At 30.2% G+C, this 17273-nt stretch overlaps 1 protein-coding gene across 6 annotated transcripts in view; it reads right to left on the bottom strand.

The window, feature by feature from the left end:
• The window catches only part of LOC117175688 (14-3-3 protein zeta), a 128064-nt gene that overhangs the window by 55592 nt on the left and 55199 nt on the right, over window positions 1–17273 (bottom strand). The window contains exon 1 of one of the 6 annotated variants that reach the window (XM_033365428.1): window positions 4349–4587. The exons of the other annotated variants lie outside the window; for them this stretch is intronic. The gene's annotated coding sequence lies outside the window, so the exon portion shown is untranslated. Of the gene's footprint in view, window positions 1–4348; window positions 4588–17273 lie in introns of those variants that run through there. 6 annotated transcript variants of the gene reach the window in all.

Genomic DNA, 17273 nt, shown 5'->3' with positions numbered 1-17273 from the left:
CATGCTAAAAAGAATGAATTTTAAAGAAAATTGTTGAATTCTAAATAAATAGTAAGATGTGCATTATGGTTCCACGTTTGTCTAATTAATAGCAACTTATACGTATCTTCAATCCATAAATGTATCAAACATTTTTAATGTGTGGGTGGAGCAAATCTTACACTATCGTACATGTCGGAGGGGGAAAGAATTGAGAAAAATTATCGAAAATATCCTGACCCGTTTTTAATTTCCAAAACTGTAGCAACCCGTGCTAGTTCAATAGTTCTTTCAAATGTAAAAACCTAAAATGGAAAAAAAGTACTGATGGAATTTATGTATATCAAACAAAAAGATGTTTTATGACCACTACTACGACAAATAGTGGAAGTGTAACAATTGTGAGAGTCAACAATAAACTACGATTCCCATTGAACAACTGTGGTCTGTCCCACTTCAGAGCATCTAAGAAATTTCAAGACCTTGGGGACTAAAAGTGAGATCCAAATTTCACTCCCAACAATGCGATGATTGCAACTAAATAATTTCGAATTCTCTAGACTCAGTCTACAGAATTGACCCAGTCGATTTCCAAGGCATGAAACGTTCGCGAGACCGTAAACTTAAGACCAGAGATAGGCGCGGCCGCCAACCTAAAAAGTTTATTTTAGACTTAAGACACGTGTAGAGACGTGTGACATGTCCCACGTCGAATTACTTTTCCCCTAATTTTTTTTTCCAGAAACTTTAGCCGGATTTCCGCTACGGGGATTACAACTAAGGTATCAGGGAATATGCTCTTCCAATCGTTTTATTTCACCTATTCAATACTTAAAAGTCATTTCTTTGGTGATCTAAAATAGTGGTAAAAAATGTCAGGCCTAAGAATAGAGTATTTGAAAATTGGAGGTGACTTGGAAGAATTTCGCTTTTTCACCACTTGGCATTGCAGAGCACCAAGGCATCATTGAACATCCAAAGGTCGTGATAGTGGTACAAAAGTTGCATTCAAAGTGCACCTTCCGTTAAGGGGTTGATTAAAATATTGAATCGAAATCCTTTATGACAGTGCAACATTATCATATTTCTTCAAGTCTCAACTGGATTTCCAGCTGACCTTGCAGGAGCTAAAGATGAACTTTAATAGCGGAAGAAGATCCGAACGGTGTATATTCGCTTTCAGGAAACGTGTTCATTAAAGTCATTTACTGTTTGAGTTTCCAGGCAGAGAACTGATATGTAGTCGTTAAGAGTCATGCTGCCCAATTTCCGACAATTTGCAAATGGTGGGTAATGAATAACGATCATTTGCAGCTGCGCCGAAGCGCCTTATACACGGTCACGGACTACTCGGTCAGATCTAGCCAGACAATAAACGGATAATCTATTCCGAATTCCACTGCGGTTCTAAAGTCCATTCGGAACTTAGGACATGTCTAACTTATGTTCTGAATCTCTGATAACCCACCCAAGAGGCTAGTGGTTCTCAATCGAAGATTTTGTAAGATTTGTCCATAATTTCTTGGTGAGTATACAGATACGATCTCGTTATGCAAAAGAAAAAAAAATTAGGAAAGGCCAAGAAAGTTTAGAATAAATCACAAAGTTCTCCAGGAAATTGACAAATAGTTTGGTTTTTTGAGTAGGTAGTGTCTGTAACTATGTGTTCCCGACCACTTTCCCGGTCCATACGTTTAGACACCGGATTATTCAAAGTATTCGAAAAAATACAACCACGAATTTTATAAAAAGATTAGCAACATTCAAAGTTGAAACCTCATCAAACAATTAATAGTTTTCTAATATTCGCCATTTGTACGGAAATATTCACAAAGATTGCTGTTTGCGGACACAAAACAAATTTTACATCTTCTAACCGGAAACACGTGTATGTAATTTATCAGACTAGAATTTATTGATGACAACCACTCTCCCCTTCACTTAGAAGCTATATATATACATGAAGACATGCGAATGACAACTGAATAAGGACTAAACATTTAATTTTACAGAATGTACAAAAAACGTTTTCGACAAGAATTTTTCGAATATAAAATTTGGATCATATTATGCAATCATGTATTCCCCAAGAATTCTACATTAAAGATGTGAAAAAATTAAGAAAAATCATTTTATGAATGGAGAAACAAATACCAAAATGGCCCTTACCCAGTTTTCCTTTTTTAGAATTCTCTTTGTTTTAAGAGTTGAAAAACCCAATGTTTCTTATCCAGTTGAAGTTTTGATAATTTTAAAACTAATTTTTTTCGAGTGAAAGGAGAAATGATTTTTACATATTCGTAGTATGTAATGTCATGGTTATGTAATATCATGGTTACGCAAACATTTGATTATAATTTTTTAAATTATATATAATTTTTCTCAGTTCCTAGGGAATAAATTAATATATTTAATCTAGAAAGCATTGACAAATTATATTACAAGATATTCTAAAATATATTAGCACCATCGATTAATTAATTAAATCTATTTTATCTCCTTACACTTAAAATGCGGTGCATATTTAGGCAACATTAATTTCAAGGTAACAATGAAGTTGAATTTTTATATAAAAAAATTAATTTGATACAATAAACAAATTTTTAACGGAAGTGACAAGTGTTCAACTAAAATGAATCTTGAACTATAATAGATGAATTTAAAACCAAAAAGATGAAGTATCAAATAAAATTATAAATAATTCAACTAAAACAGTAGAATTTTCAATCAAAAAATCATTTTTAAAGAAGATATATTCTCTACTAAAAAATGATTTTTTAACAAAGTACATGAATTTTCAACTAAAAAAGACAAGTTTGCAAACAAATAGTTGAGTTTGGAACTAAAAAATAGTTATGTGAACTAAAAATGGAAGTTAAATTACCAGTTAAAAATTTTTTATCTTCAACCAAACTGATGAATCTTCAACTGGAATAATTTAATTATAATAAAAAAATAAATAAAAAATTAATTTTCAACTAAAATTGTTTCTACCACAAATACGAATTTTCACACAAGAAAAACGAAAAACCAAAAATTTAAAAGTGAAATTTTGATTAAGAAAAAAAAACTAATGAAGACGAATGTTTATCCAGAAATTGATGGAATATTCGACTGGCATAGTCAAAATTAAAAAAAAAAAAAAATAATAATAATTTTCAGCCAAAGAATCATTATGTATTTCACCTAATTTAGATTGAAAATTAAAAATATTAAGCACACTCAAAAAATTCCCCGACATTTCCAGGATTTTCGAGACATAAAAATTCTCTGACAATTTCAGGTTTTCCAGATAGGATAGACACCTGGTTAGAAGTAGAATTTCAAAAAATTGGCGCTTATTCAGTTGTCATTCTCACGTTTTCACATTTTTTCTCATATACCATATTTTTCTAAAATCTTGGACTGTCTAATCTCTGTCTCGAAAAAAGCAAATCCTCTAAAAGAACACTAACGAGTAATGGTGACACTAAAATATTAATAAAAATCACGCGACAGGTACTTAATGGGAGCAGAATCCAGGTATTTCCCACGGGAAGAGCCTTTACTCGGCCTCTCCCGAGTTAGATAACGGGAATCCGGTTTGAAAACGATGTTTCGTCACACTCTTGATCCCCTTGTCAGTGTGCAATTTCTAGAGACAGAGACAGGTTGCTAGAGCTTTGCAGTTTTAGTTTGCATAATCGCCAGACGCAGTTCCTGATCGTCCTCATACATATCTTGAGAAGAGTATTTGACTTGGAAATTGCCAGCGAGACGAGGAGCTTCCATTGAAGATAGTGAGGCGTCGCGAAGGTCGCCAAGTCGACTCGTCCTTTGAGGTTATGGTCGGAAGCCGCAGGCACTCAGGCAGCGTATTAGCTCATCACTTAGTAGCGAAAGTCCATTGATAGACTCGAAAGATCCGCGGCGAAATTCCTGAGGCACTTTCTTGCATTCCTCGAAGCCGCCGTCATTAGAATGCCTTACCCAGGCAGAGGAGTGCCACGTCAATGCGAATCCGGTCTTTTTGCGACGCAGAAGTGCCGCAGAGATCGATAAGGGGCACTCCGGATTTTCACAGTGGAATTTCACAATGCCAGAGAAAAAATCTCGAGTAGATTTCGCAACAAGCGAGCAGGTAAAAGATTTAAAAAGGGAGGAAAGGAATGCATGGGTGCAGTGCAGGTATAGAGTATAACGCGGAGGGGCCACCACACCTGGTCAAGTTGAAACTTTATCTCAAATTGAACGTATATAGCAAAATGTATGAGTGGATAAATAAATGCGTAAGAGGTGAATGATTCTTGTCTGGTTGGTAAGGATGGTAGATTGCCCTGCTACCAGGGCTACAAGCAAGAAGAAGAAGAAGATCAAGAGTTTCACCTACCTAGGTTAAAAGTCTTTTGTACAATAAATACTTAAATAAATTCACTGATACAGCTGAAGGTGTAACGCGCGCGTTCCAAGTGATTAAATATACTTTGACTAGATTCAGTCTGTAATTAATGAATTAATTGAAGGGAGGGTGAGAACTGCGAACGAACTGTACGCGATAAAACTACGCCGGTTCTCAGTCACTCAGTTACGACACCATACATCCATCAGAGACCACTCCCGCATAACGACTGAGCCGGCAACGCTGTACCATGCATCTGGTGGGGACTCGGGTCACTTCGTGCCAGGGCTCGGTCGCTTTCGAGGTGTCTCGTGGATGGTCGACGGCGTTCGCCTCGTAGTCGAGGTATTGATCGGCACCCGGCATGGCTGCCGTCGAACCTGGGTGGGGCAGCAGCAGCACACGGGCGTCCCGGGACACGACATGCCGTGTCGTGGCGACTAACCTTCTTTCCCTTTCCTTTTCTGCTTTTTTTTCCGCCGTTCCGTCGTCTTTCCCTCAAACCCTCCTGCCTCGTCATCACATCAGCCTCATCCCCATACTCCTCATCCTACACCTCGTCATGCCATGCCGTGCGAAAATTAACTCTCTGACGAAGAGGAAGAGACCACCACCGCTTGGTTCCTCGTTAGGGAAAATCGCGACCAATTTATGTCGCGCCACAATTTTACCGGAATTACTGCTACTCTTAAACCCCGAGCTTGGGGGTTGAGGGAAACGAAACCTCCGAGATTGTCTCAAATTCTAGCGAGATTTCAATCGAGGATACTTTTTTAATACTGTTGAAAAGAAAAATCGCGGCTAATTGCAACGAACAATCGCAAAAAATGTATGTCGCGCTACAATTTTACCCTGAATTGCCACTACTCATAACCCTCGCGCTGAGTCAAACGAAAAGAAAGCTCAAATATGATCACGAATTCTAGAGAATTTTCAATCGGGGAGAAGTTTTAAATATTGAAACGAAAAGACGCGAAAGAATTTTACCCTTAATTGCCGCTACTCCTAATCCCCGAGCTGGAGTTGACGGAAACGAAACCTCAGAGATTTCAAGATAATCTCAAATTCTAGCGATTTTTCAATCGAGGAGACTTTTTGAATATTGTTGAAACGCAACACCGCGACCAATTTATATCGCGCCACTATTGTATACTGAACTGCTGTTAACTATTAATCCCCGAACTGGAGTTGACGAAAACGAAATCTCGGAAATTGCGATATTATCTCAAACTCGAAACAGTTTTCAATCAAGGAATCTTTTTGCATATTAAAACGAAGTCTCTCCACGACTCTTCCATGTTTCCCTGGTTAAATTTTTACAACACTTTTAGGTATACTTTTTGTTAAACCCAGTCAATTCTATTCAACTTCAAAAAATTCTACCGCTCACAGCCTAATTTACTTGGTAAAAGTGACAATATCCATCGTGACTAATGATCTTTTGAATTTAAAAGAATTCGGTCTTTATAAGAATACCAGGAGAATTTTAACGAATTCAGAATAGATAAATAATAAACAATAAATTTGCCAAAAATTCGAAAGATTTTGGAGGAATTTAAAGGAAATGAGAAGAACTTGATGAAATTCATAAAAATTCAAGATAAATTCATAAAAAATCAAAAATATTTCACTGATTTCAGTGGAGCTAATTTAACTTGGTAGAGAGGAAATTGATGAAAGTCAAGGTGAATTCATAAAAAATCCAAAACATTTCACTGATGTTCACTGAGTTTAAAAGACTTCAAGTTCATTTAAAAAACTAAAAAATTCTTTCTCAATTAATTTCATTGAGTAGAATTGAGTATATTAAAAAAAATTAAGAAAATTCCAAATAATTTAGCGACATAAAAAAAAAATAATTCAGGAAATTTAATAAGAATACAAGGTGAATTACAAATTAATTCAAATGAATGAAAAATGATCCGTTGATTTCAGTAAAATTGGAGGGGATTTCTAAGAATTCAAGAAACTTTAATGAAATTTATAAGAATTCAAAAGAATATAATTGAATAAAATTTTAAAAATCATCAAATATCACTCGAATTGTGTAAAATGGGAATTAACAGAATTCCGGAAAAACTCAACAGAATTTCGGTGAATTAAGGGGAAAAAACGAATTAAATAAAATTCAAGTGAATTTCGAGACATTCAAGGGAAATGAGAAGAATACGATGGAATTCATAAAAGTCAAAGTAAATTTTAAAAAATCAAGTGAAATGAAAAAATTCAAAATATTCCATGGATTTCAGTAAAATTGGAGTGAATTTATAAGAATTTAAGAGAATTCGATGAAACTCATGCGAAAGCAACAGAAATTGAAAAATAATTAAAGTGAACAGATTCAAAATTTAAAATTTTTTAATCCATTAAATTTACATAAATGGGAGTGAATAAGAATCAGATAAAATACATAGGGAGGAAATTTCAAAGAATGCAGGGTGAATTAAAAGGAATTCTCTTTTTATGAATTCGAAGGAATTAAAAAAATGCAATGAAATTCAGTCATTCTTATGATGACTGTATTAATGTATTGGAAGACGTGACTAAAGTGATATTGTTATTTAAAAAAAACTTTCATTTAAGTACGAGGAAGAAATTGCCAATTATTTTTTTTCAAAATTACAAGAATTTTACAGATCTTGTAGCAACCTTGAAAGTGAAGAGAAATTAACTCCAGTTTTCAAACTTCAAATTGCGGAATTTAGCAGGTTTAAATAAAAAAATTTGATTGAACAAGTCTATGTCTGTTCTAAAATACGGCCAATTACAATATTTAAATTTTAAACTCAAAATTCCCAAGATTTTAGAAGCCAAGTGTCCTAAATTATACGATACAGAAGGCAAAAATTATGCCATTCTTAAAGTTTCGAGTTGGTGAGTCTTGAATTAAAGAGAATGAAAATATAATGTTTTCATTTTAGAGTTCTTAATAGGTACTGCAATTGTTAAAGTTTTACTGGCTATAAATAAGAAAGTCTTTATTTGTTTTTGCTCCGATTTTGGAGGTGTTCAATTTGAACCGTCTCTCATTTACAAAATTTAAATACTGAGAAAATTATTTCTGAACTCTTCCTTTAATTTTGAATGTTCAAATTTTAACGGCAATCAAAATAACTTGAAATGTAGAGACTTGGTGGGTTCTAAGGAAAAAGAGGAACTTTCTTGAAAAAAAGAATGCTTAGAAAAATATAAATAGGATATTGGGAAAGCTTGTAAATCTAGCGTATCCATTCAATCACCTGAATTCATATAAATAAAACATCAAAGTTTAGATCCTTTAAATTTTGATAATATTTTAAATATGAATAATTGCAATAATAGATCTTGAATGTTGTGAAACAATAATTGATGCAGATTTGCAGAAAAATAATATAATTCATATTATTTTAAATGAGAAATTCCAAAAATTTGTAGAAATAAATTCTTGGAAGAAAGAATAATCTCGTAAAAGTCTATCCGAGACGCCGATTACGTCAATTCGATCGGAGAAGAGTATATCAGATTCAATAAACTTTTAGAATCTTAAATGAATGAGATCCTTAAAAGCTTTGCTTTCTAGGTGAAGAGAATGGTTATCTGCATTTGAAATTTAAGGTTGCCTTTTGCTGGATTACAATGAATTCAGAATCCAACAATAAGCTGTCAATTTCCATTTTGCTTGTTCGGAAAAATTTGAATTCTATTTAATGCACCATTTTTGAGACGCCGTTGCATATGTGAAGAGAAATGACTATGTTTCCACTTTCATGCAATTCCAGCGGTTACAGTTTCCTACGCAAATTTTCCTTCTCGTTTAGAATCATATGCAAATGAAATCTCTCCATTTCATAAACGAAATTATAACTAACCGTTTCAAGTTATTTTCTATATGAATCCCATAGGATGCCGTTTAATCAAAGAAAAAAACTCCCGACCGTGTCCCGGTTTTTTTCCCGGTTCGCAAACATTTTTCAACGATCAAACAAATTAACAAATTTTAACTTTACAGGTAAAAATGTTTTCATTTAAAGCCATAAAAAGTGAGCTGCAAATAATTTTAGCCAATTTTATGCTAGAAACATTAAAAATTGAACGATTAATATTTGCTGTATAAACGGAACACTTATTAAATTAGAAGCTAAATTATTTTTCTTTCAATTAGTTTAAAAATCCTTAAAAATCCAGAACTTCTAAACTTCTTTTAAAATGCTTCGAATTCTTCATGAAATTTTGTAAAAATATCCTGAAAAATTAAGAAAAGTTCCTTAAAATCTTCCAGATATATTTTGGACATTTCACGAAATCTTATCTTTTGAAATCTATCTAAATATTCTCTTAAAGTTCATTTTCCAAAATAAAAAATTGTTTTCAATTTTCCTAGGATTATTACGAAATTTTTTTTCTCTTTTGTAAGCCTTTCATAATTCTTAAAAAGATATTAAATTTGATATTCGAAATCGGCAAAAATCTATACCTTGTTTGAAATTAGGCAGTTGTACTATTAGCATTGAAATTTCGGTATGAATAGTCGGATTTTTTAGGTATATGCAGACCTTTCGTTTAAATTATTACAAATGATTTCAGATTTTCAATCTTTTCGAAACTTCTGAATATCTAATCAAATTACTCAAATTTTTTCTGTCTATACATCAAGTTTTTTAAATTTTATTTAAAAATTAAAATTCTTTAAATAGAACTGCTAAAACTGTAACGTTTAAAGTTTTTTAGTTTTAAATATTTGATTTGTAATTACTGATCTTAAATTAACACTCAAATATTTCTCAATATTGAGCAATCGTTCTTTTTCTTTATTGAAAAATGTTAAATTTTCAAATTGCAGATTGAAACAATATTTGTAATTGAATAAAAACCTTTAATTATGAATATATACAGTACTGTTAAATTTTTTAAATCATTATAATGTATATTTACAGTTGATCAACTAAAAATGTTTTTTATCCAAAATTGTCGATTTCAAACGCTTCTAAATTGTAATTTTCTAAGTCTATGAAGCTGCATTTTAAAATTCTTCAAATGACAAATTTAAGCTTAAAAATTGAATTTAAATGGACAATTTTTTAAGTGAAGTTTTTCCCATTGCGAATTTTAAACTGAATGATATCAGAATGGAAAAAGATAATTCAAACAATTAGTTCAAATTTGTCATATTCCCGGCCAAAAGAATAAATTCACTGTCATTTCCCGGTTTCCCGGCCCAGCAGCCACACTGAGAATTACCACTTTAAAATTCAAGTTCTTCCAGACCAATCTATTTTCAATTTCGTTACCCATTTCCTTCCGAGGATCTCACTTTTGCATTATTAAGAAGTTACTTGCTCAGAGATGCCCGCCTTGATGAAGATTTCTATTCTTTAATTTTATTTCACAAGAAAGCTTTTTTCAAAATCTTCCTTCCAGATATGTACTTCAAATATCCAATGTTTTCAGACTGGTAGAAAATGCATTGTCATCTCAACTACTTAATGAGAATTAAATGCGTAGGATTCCGAAATCTGCCTCTTGTTTTCTGAATACAAATCCGTTGATATCTCTAGTAGCTTTATCAATTTTATATTTATTCTTGACCCAAATCTTGTCAGAAAATATAAAATATGGTAACGTGATGTCATTTGATTTTCAGTGAAAACACTCGCAGTCACTGGAATTCTTTTGAAGTTACCTAAGGCCATTGAAATCAATTAAAACCGATTTTCTTAACTGAATTTAAATATGTATATAGAAGGTTATAAAATTGTCTACGATGATTTATTACACCAGATGAATTTTATCATTTTTCGAGATAAGACGAAATCCCACTAAAGCCCCGAATTTAGAACACCTTCAAAATTGAGAACATCATTCTACACTGTGCGATGAAAAATATAAAGAATTAAGGTCTCCCACTCTACAGGTTTGAAACTCTAGCTTCAACTTTTATACGTAAAAGTTCACTTGCTCGAAGAAATCAATATTTTGCAACCATTAGAAGCATAATAAAGTGTTCTTATGTAGAATCTTTTGGAAATATCAAACGTAAAACGTCCATCACTAGTAGCGGATATTAAAAATCTGATAAACCAAGTGGAAAATCTTGGCCATCAGTTTTTCCAAGGAGAAAAAAGGGAAGTGTCGTGAAAACTTCCATTCCGAAATTGTGTTCCCGTTTGTTCCAAAATATTGACAGTTCCTAAGTAGTAAGTGCTCGATTTACCAGGACCAATTTTGTCTTTGCCATGGCCATCAATATCCAAACACAAGCATTTAATTTTTGTAACATTTTTAACATAGAATCTTTTAAACACAGAAAAATAAATGTCAAATTACCATTTAAAAATTTTGCCTATTTCAACCGAAAAATGGGGATTTTCCGACAATAAAACATGAATTTTCAATCCAAAAGGGAGAATTTTCAACAAAACAGTTGTACTTTCGACCAAAAAAAAAAAAAACAAAAACAAAACAAAAAAGATGACGACTTTTTAACAAAACAGATTAATTTTCAACGAAACAATTAAAATTTCAACAAAACAGCTGAATTTATAAAAAAAGAACGCAATTTTCTACATACAAACATGAATTTGCAATCAAATAGTACACTTTTCAAGCTAAAAAGATCTATTTTTCAACACGATAATATTAATTTTCAACCAAAAAGACGAATTTTCAACAAATAAACATTTTTCAGTCAAGAAAGAAAAAAAGTTCATCTAAATCAATTTATTCTTCAAAGTTGCCTTTTCAAACCGAAAATATGAATTTTCAACAAAAAAAAATTTAATTTTCAAATAAACATTTTCATTGAAATAAAACAATTAAAAAAACAAAGAAATTTAAACCAAGAAGATTAGCTTTCCCCAACAACAAAAAACACGAATTTATAACTAAAACGATAAATTTTCAACAAAAAATGGAAAATTTTCATTTACAGTTGAGAAAAAAAAAGAATAACGAAGATTTTTCAGAAAAATAGTTAAATTTCCAAACAGAAGTGGATATCCCCCTCCCCAAAATAATTTTTTTAAAAAGTAGATGAATTTTAAATTGAAAAAAATAATTTTCAACCAAAAATAGAAGTTATATTTTTAGCTGGGGATGGTTCATATAATGCGTAACATAGTTAATGAACTATCTTTAAAAGAACAATCATAAACAAACTTTAAAAAAATTAATAATAAAAAAAAAGTTTTCATCAAAGTAGTTGAACTTTTAACCAACGACATGAATTTCCAACTTAAAGTAGAAATCATCAGATCGAATAGTTACATTTTAAGTTTAAAAAAAAAAAACACGAATTTTTGAGCAAAAAAATGATATTTCTATCAAAAAAGTTGAATTTTTAAACTGAAATGGCGAATACTCCAAAAAGTAGTTAAATTTTTAATAAAGAACTTGATTTTTTAAAAAAATAGTTTATTTTAAATCCAAAAATACAAGGCAAATAAATTATTATAAAAAATATTTTATCAGGTCGGCCCTAAGCTTCATATTTAAAATGCCCTAACTTACCCTGACTATAATTTCTCATTTTCCGTGATATTTATTCAAAGAACAGAAATACAATTTTCAACACAAAATCTTTTATAAATAGAATAAGAAAGGATAAAATTTGAATTTAAACATTTCAAATGTATCATTTTCGACAATGATATTATGTGTCTCTCATAGAAATTCCCTGACTTTTTCAAGATTTTTTTCAAAATCCCTGACTTTTCTCAGAATTCCAGGTTTTCCGAAACTACGGACCCCTGATTTACTCTGAATTTGATCGGTCTTCTCTCATTCTATTACTTTTGGCGTATAACTTCAGCAAGTAAATTGACTGGCATCAAAGCTACCAAGGTTACTTCATAGGAAGAAATTATGATTATAAGAATTTCCATCTATTGTAGAATATTCTACGATTATGTTTGTTTGAAGTTAAATGACAAAAAAGAAGAAAATATCTTCCTCGCGATAGTGCAGCCTCAATGACCGGCAGCGATTACAAGTCAAAGAATATGAGCACCAGTATAAACTTCTCTAAACAAAATCCAGTCTTTTATCTGTGAATTATACAAGAAACGTTTCAAAATTTTCTACTGTAATGGGGTGAAGGTCAACAGCTCGCTGCAATATACTCTATATTGATTTTATAAGCTGAGCGTTATGCACATTAGCACCAAAATATATAGAATTTTCTTCTGGCGATTAACTTCAATTTTTTATACTGTAAGATCAAATCTGAAAGAACAATGAATTCTTAATAATTTCATCAATCTGGTTAATATTTATTTCACCAACTCGTTTCTTTTGGGCAAGAGGAAAATATGATTTTATAAAAATGATCAGATACTCGCAGAAATGGTCTACTATTTTTTGAGCTGCTGTTAAAGTGCCTTAATATTTGTAATATTGAAAAATATTGAAAAAGAAACGTCAAATTTCGATGTTTTCGAAAAATTTTAATAACTCTGGTAAAAACAAACATTTTGAAAACTTTTTTGAGTCATTCTAAGGTAGGTCTCCATAATATTTTTGCAAAACTTTAAGATTCTTTTGTTTACCTCTTTTTTACATTTTTCGACTTTTTGCACTAAGTTTGACCCTAGGGATTTCCTTATAAAATTAGCATAATTTACTTTTGGCGGTATTACGACGGAAAAAGTTTACGGTGATATTATAAAAATTAAGACACTTTAGAGACCGCTCAAGAAACAGACGAGTAAATAATTTCCGCCAGTAGTGTAAAATGAATCATTGAATTCAACATCTCGTTTTTAGGGCAAGAGAAAAAGAATGACAATAGAAAAAAATGGGATAAAATGAAACTGATAAAAATACAATATTAAAATATTTGATCTCAAAGAGGGCGGAAGAACAATTTATGATCATTTTGTACAATTTAAATTTGAATCAAACCATTTTGAATTTTCCAATCTAAAAATTAGTTAAATTTAAACGTTCCTTTCAAGTGCAAATAACATTTGTAAAATTGCAAGACTGAATTCAAACTTATTCAATTTCAAACGTTACTAGAAATAATTCAGCAATTTATAAAGTTTACAACTGAAATTATTTAACTATAAAGTTATCAAATATACGAAAATAATATAAGACTATTCAATTCTCATTGTTCCGAAATAATGTTAATACTAGAAGTATTAAAAAACTTTTACGTCTAATCATGTGGTTTTAGCGATTTTAATTTAAAACCAAATCATTTTTGTAGACTGCAGTACAAATCTAAAAATATTAAAGACTTCATTCAACTTTCTATTTCCACAGGCTTTAAATTTGAAATTACTATTTACAGACGCTAACATTTTCAATAATTCGAAACTACGTCCAAGGTTAATATTTGAATTTAAAATTATTAAATTTGCAAGGATTTCAATTATGAAAATATCAAAATCTAAAGGTTAAAAATTAAAAATATTGTGACCTACTGACTCCTTGATTTCTGAAATTTGATGACGTATACAATTATAAATAGTGAAATAAGACACCAAATAAGTTGTAATTGTACGAAATTTTAGACACAAAAAAAAAATAATAATTTAAGTCCTGAAAATTGAACGATTTTACAAAGAGACATCAGAATTGAGATATTAGTAAATGGATTGGAGGAAACAAAATTTAAGATTTTCTGGTGCAGCATTTTTTTAAGCAAACTACTCGGAATATTTATACAATTTCGCAAGTTTATTATGAATAATGTTTTTTCTGTCCTTATAAAAATGTAACTTTGTATTAATAGCACTATTCATATATACCAGTTTTTTCATTAGTTAAAGAAACTTTATCAAAGAATGAGTAATTTTCTAATGTTACAAGTTTCAAGGGATTGATTAAATTAGTTCAAATAAAATTAATCAGAATTAGTTAATAATTTTTATTATTAAATTTAATTTACAAAGCTTTTAAAAATAGGAAAATAAATTCTTTTAAGTAAAATTAATCTGAATACTGTATTAATGTAAGTAATATTCTGTAATTACTGTAATTAATTTAAGTACTATAACTAATAATGTTAATAATAAATAATTAATGTAAGTAAGTAATGTAGTCATATTTTAAACCAAAAACATCAATTTTCAATCAAAAAGATAATTTTCTATTCAAAAAATTAGAATTTTCAACAAAATACATAAATTTCAACCAAATGGTTGAATTTTCAACGAAAAGAGATAAATTTATAACCAAATATGAAATAGATAAATTTTCTGTTAAAAAATTACTTTTCAAATAAAAATAAAAAGGAAACTTTAAAAATAGTTCAACTCTTAACCAAAGTGATTAATTTTCAACCAAAACATGATTATTTAAACTTTTTCAATAAGATAGTTAATTTTTCAAATAAGGAAATGAATTTTAATTTAAAATTATAAGTCTTTAACAACAACAAAAATAAATTTTTAACAAAAGCGTTTAACTTTTAAGCAAGTATGTAGTTGAATTTTCAACCAAAAAAGATATTGAAACCAAACGAGATTTGAATTTTAAATCAAACAGTTGAATTCAACCAAAAAGATGAATCTTCAACAAAGAATGACTTTTCACTCGAGAGAAATTTTTTTTAACGAAACTGTTGAATTTTCAAGCATAAACGTGAATTTTTAACCAAGATTAATTTTCTACCACAAAGGACGAATTTTCAAAGAAACACATGAATTTTCAACCAAATAGTTGATCATTTAACTAAAAAATTTTAACCAAAAATAGAAAAGTTAAATTTTTAGCAAAAAACATATTTTCGAAAAAAAGAGAGAATCTATCAGAGAATAAGAATCACTTATGGTCTTTGGCACCACGCTCAAATATTAACCGATTTGGTTTGAAGTTTTGCATAATATTTTTGGCAATTCTAACAAAACTTGGGAGGGAGAGCATAGAAAATTTTAAATTGAAAATAAGGGCCATCCCACTCTCTATTCACCTGAAAAGCCTTGTCAGGGATTTTTTTCAAGAGTATGCTTAAATTTTTCTTTAAATGCTTGTATCAGATTGAAGAACAATGTTATTTTCATTTGTAAAATTCGTTTTTGTTGCACATTAATTTTTTCTCATTGCCCCTTTGCTCTCTGGTCTCGAATTCTACGCTTTTAGATCACAGAGTCCGAGATTTTAAATGACGTAAAAATTGTAGCTCTAAAATCATGCACTTCCGTGAATTAATCTCTTGAAATTTCTCGCCGTGTAAAAAATTGAACTTTTATATTTTTGGTTAAAAATTGATCTTTTTTAGTTGAAAGCTCAACTATTTGGATGAAAAATCCTGTATTTCGTTGAAAACTGGTCCCATTTATGTAGAAAATATAATCTTCTTGGTTGAAAATTATACTTTTTGCTTGAAATTGAACTGTTTCATTGAAATTTTGGTTCCCTCGAGTGAAAAATTAGTCGAGCATTCAAATCTTTTTTCTGTTTGAATTAAAAATTCGGTTTTTTGTTGTTATTGTTGAATGTTCATTTTTGAACTGAAAATTTAACAAATCTAGCTAAATATGCCATTACTTTCGTTGAAACTTCGTCCCTTTGGTTGAAAATAAAAAAATTTCAATAAAAGTTCAAATAATCAATTTTTGGTTGAGCATTTATCTTTTTTTTTTAAATTGAAAATTCATATATTTTGCTGAAATTTCGTCTTTTTGGCAGAAAAATATAAATATAAATATTAACAATGATTGAATATATCATTTAACTACTTGTTCGATAGTTGAACTACTATGTTAAAAATCCATTTGCTTGGTTAAAGATTCATTATTTTAGTTGCAAATTCATCACTTTGGTTCAGAATTGAACAATTTTGTTTAAAATTCGTTTTTATTTATGATTCAGAAACATTCTTTACAAAATTCCGCCAAGTATCAATAAGAATCACCCTAGTAAAGAAGAATCCCTCTAACAGGATAAACAGGAACCAAAAAGTAGATTGCAAGAAGAAATTATTAAAGAGGATAAGACTAATGGTTTTCGCAAGCAGAAAGTCGTAAATTATGAAAGCACCTACGAAAGAAAATAAATGACTAGTGCCAACTTTATCTCTTGCAATTAGTTTTGGGCAATTCTCCATAAACACGCCTGTTTATCCTTAAAAATGAGACTAGAACAAGTTAAGGATTTATGCTTAATGGCTTACACTCGTATTAATCGTGCGTTGCATTGCAACTCGGCATCCGAAAAACAACCGCAGTGCATATAAATTTTATGTGCCCTGAAACTAAAGTACCTAGGGAATGTTACTATAACCAACTGCGTATAGTAATGTTCGATACTTACTCTCTGAATTAAAAATTTGAATGAGTAGGAAGTAAGTTACTGAGTCAAATCACAGAGTGACATCAAACCTTTATTTTCGAAATTCCCTTACCTTACCTTACTAATTTTTAATTTCCCCTAATCATTAATATTCAAAGACCAAAATTATAATCTTGTAACATTTTAATATAGAATATTTTATAATTGGAATACATTTGTTATTTTTATTCATTATTCTTTGAGTTGCCATAGACTAATTAACTTGAAACAATTACCTTTTTAAACCAAAAGTGATCAATTTATACGCAAAAAAGTGACTAATATGCATTAAGAATTTAAATACGGTTCTTTTTTAATTCAAAGAGTTCAAAAGAATTATATTCATACAACTTTGAAACAATTCAAGTTAAATTCAAATCCAATGGGGATAAATGCATTGATTTCAATAAAATTGGGGTGAATTTAGTGAATCAATTTAAGTGGATTTGTCACAATTCAAGTGAATAAAAAAAAGATTATTCCGAAGAATTCAAGATACGAGGGTAGTTCAATAAGTCCTTAGAATGAAGTATAAAAACAATTTTTTTTTGATAAATTGTTTTTGGATAAATTTTTTTTTTATTTTCAACATAATCTCCTTGGAGCTCTATACACTTGGTCAATCGCTTTTCAAGTTTTTTTAATCCTTCAGAAAAGTGCG

Source organism: Belonocnema kinseyi, chromosome 6 (genome assembly GCF_010883055.1).
Source record: "Belonocnema kinseyi isolate 2016_QV_RU_SX_M_011 chromosome 6, B_treatae_v1, whole genome shotgun sequence".
NCBI classification, from domain to species: Eukaryota; Metazoa; Arthropoda; class Insecta; order Hymenoptera; family Cynipidae; genus Belonocnema; species Belonocnema kinseyi.
The sequence above is the reverse complement of the archived record's forward strand: the minus strand, read 5'-3'. Positions and strand labels throughout refer to the sequence as shown.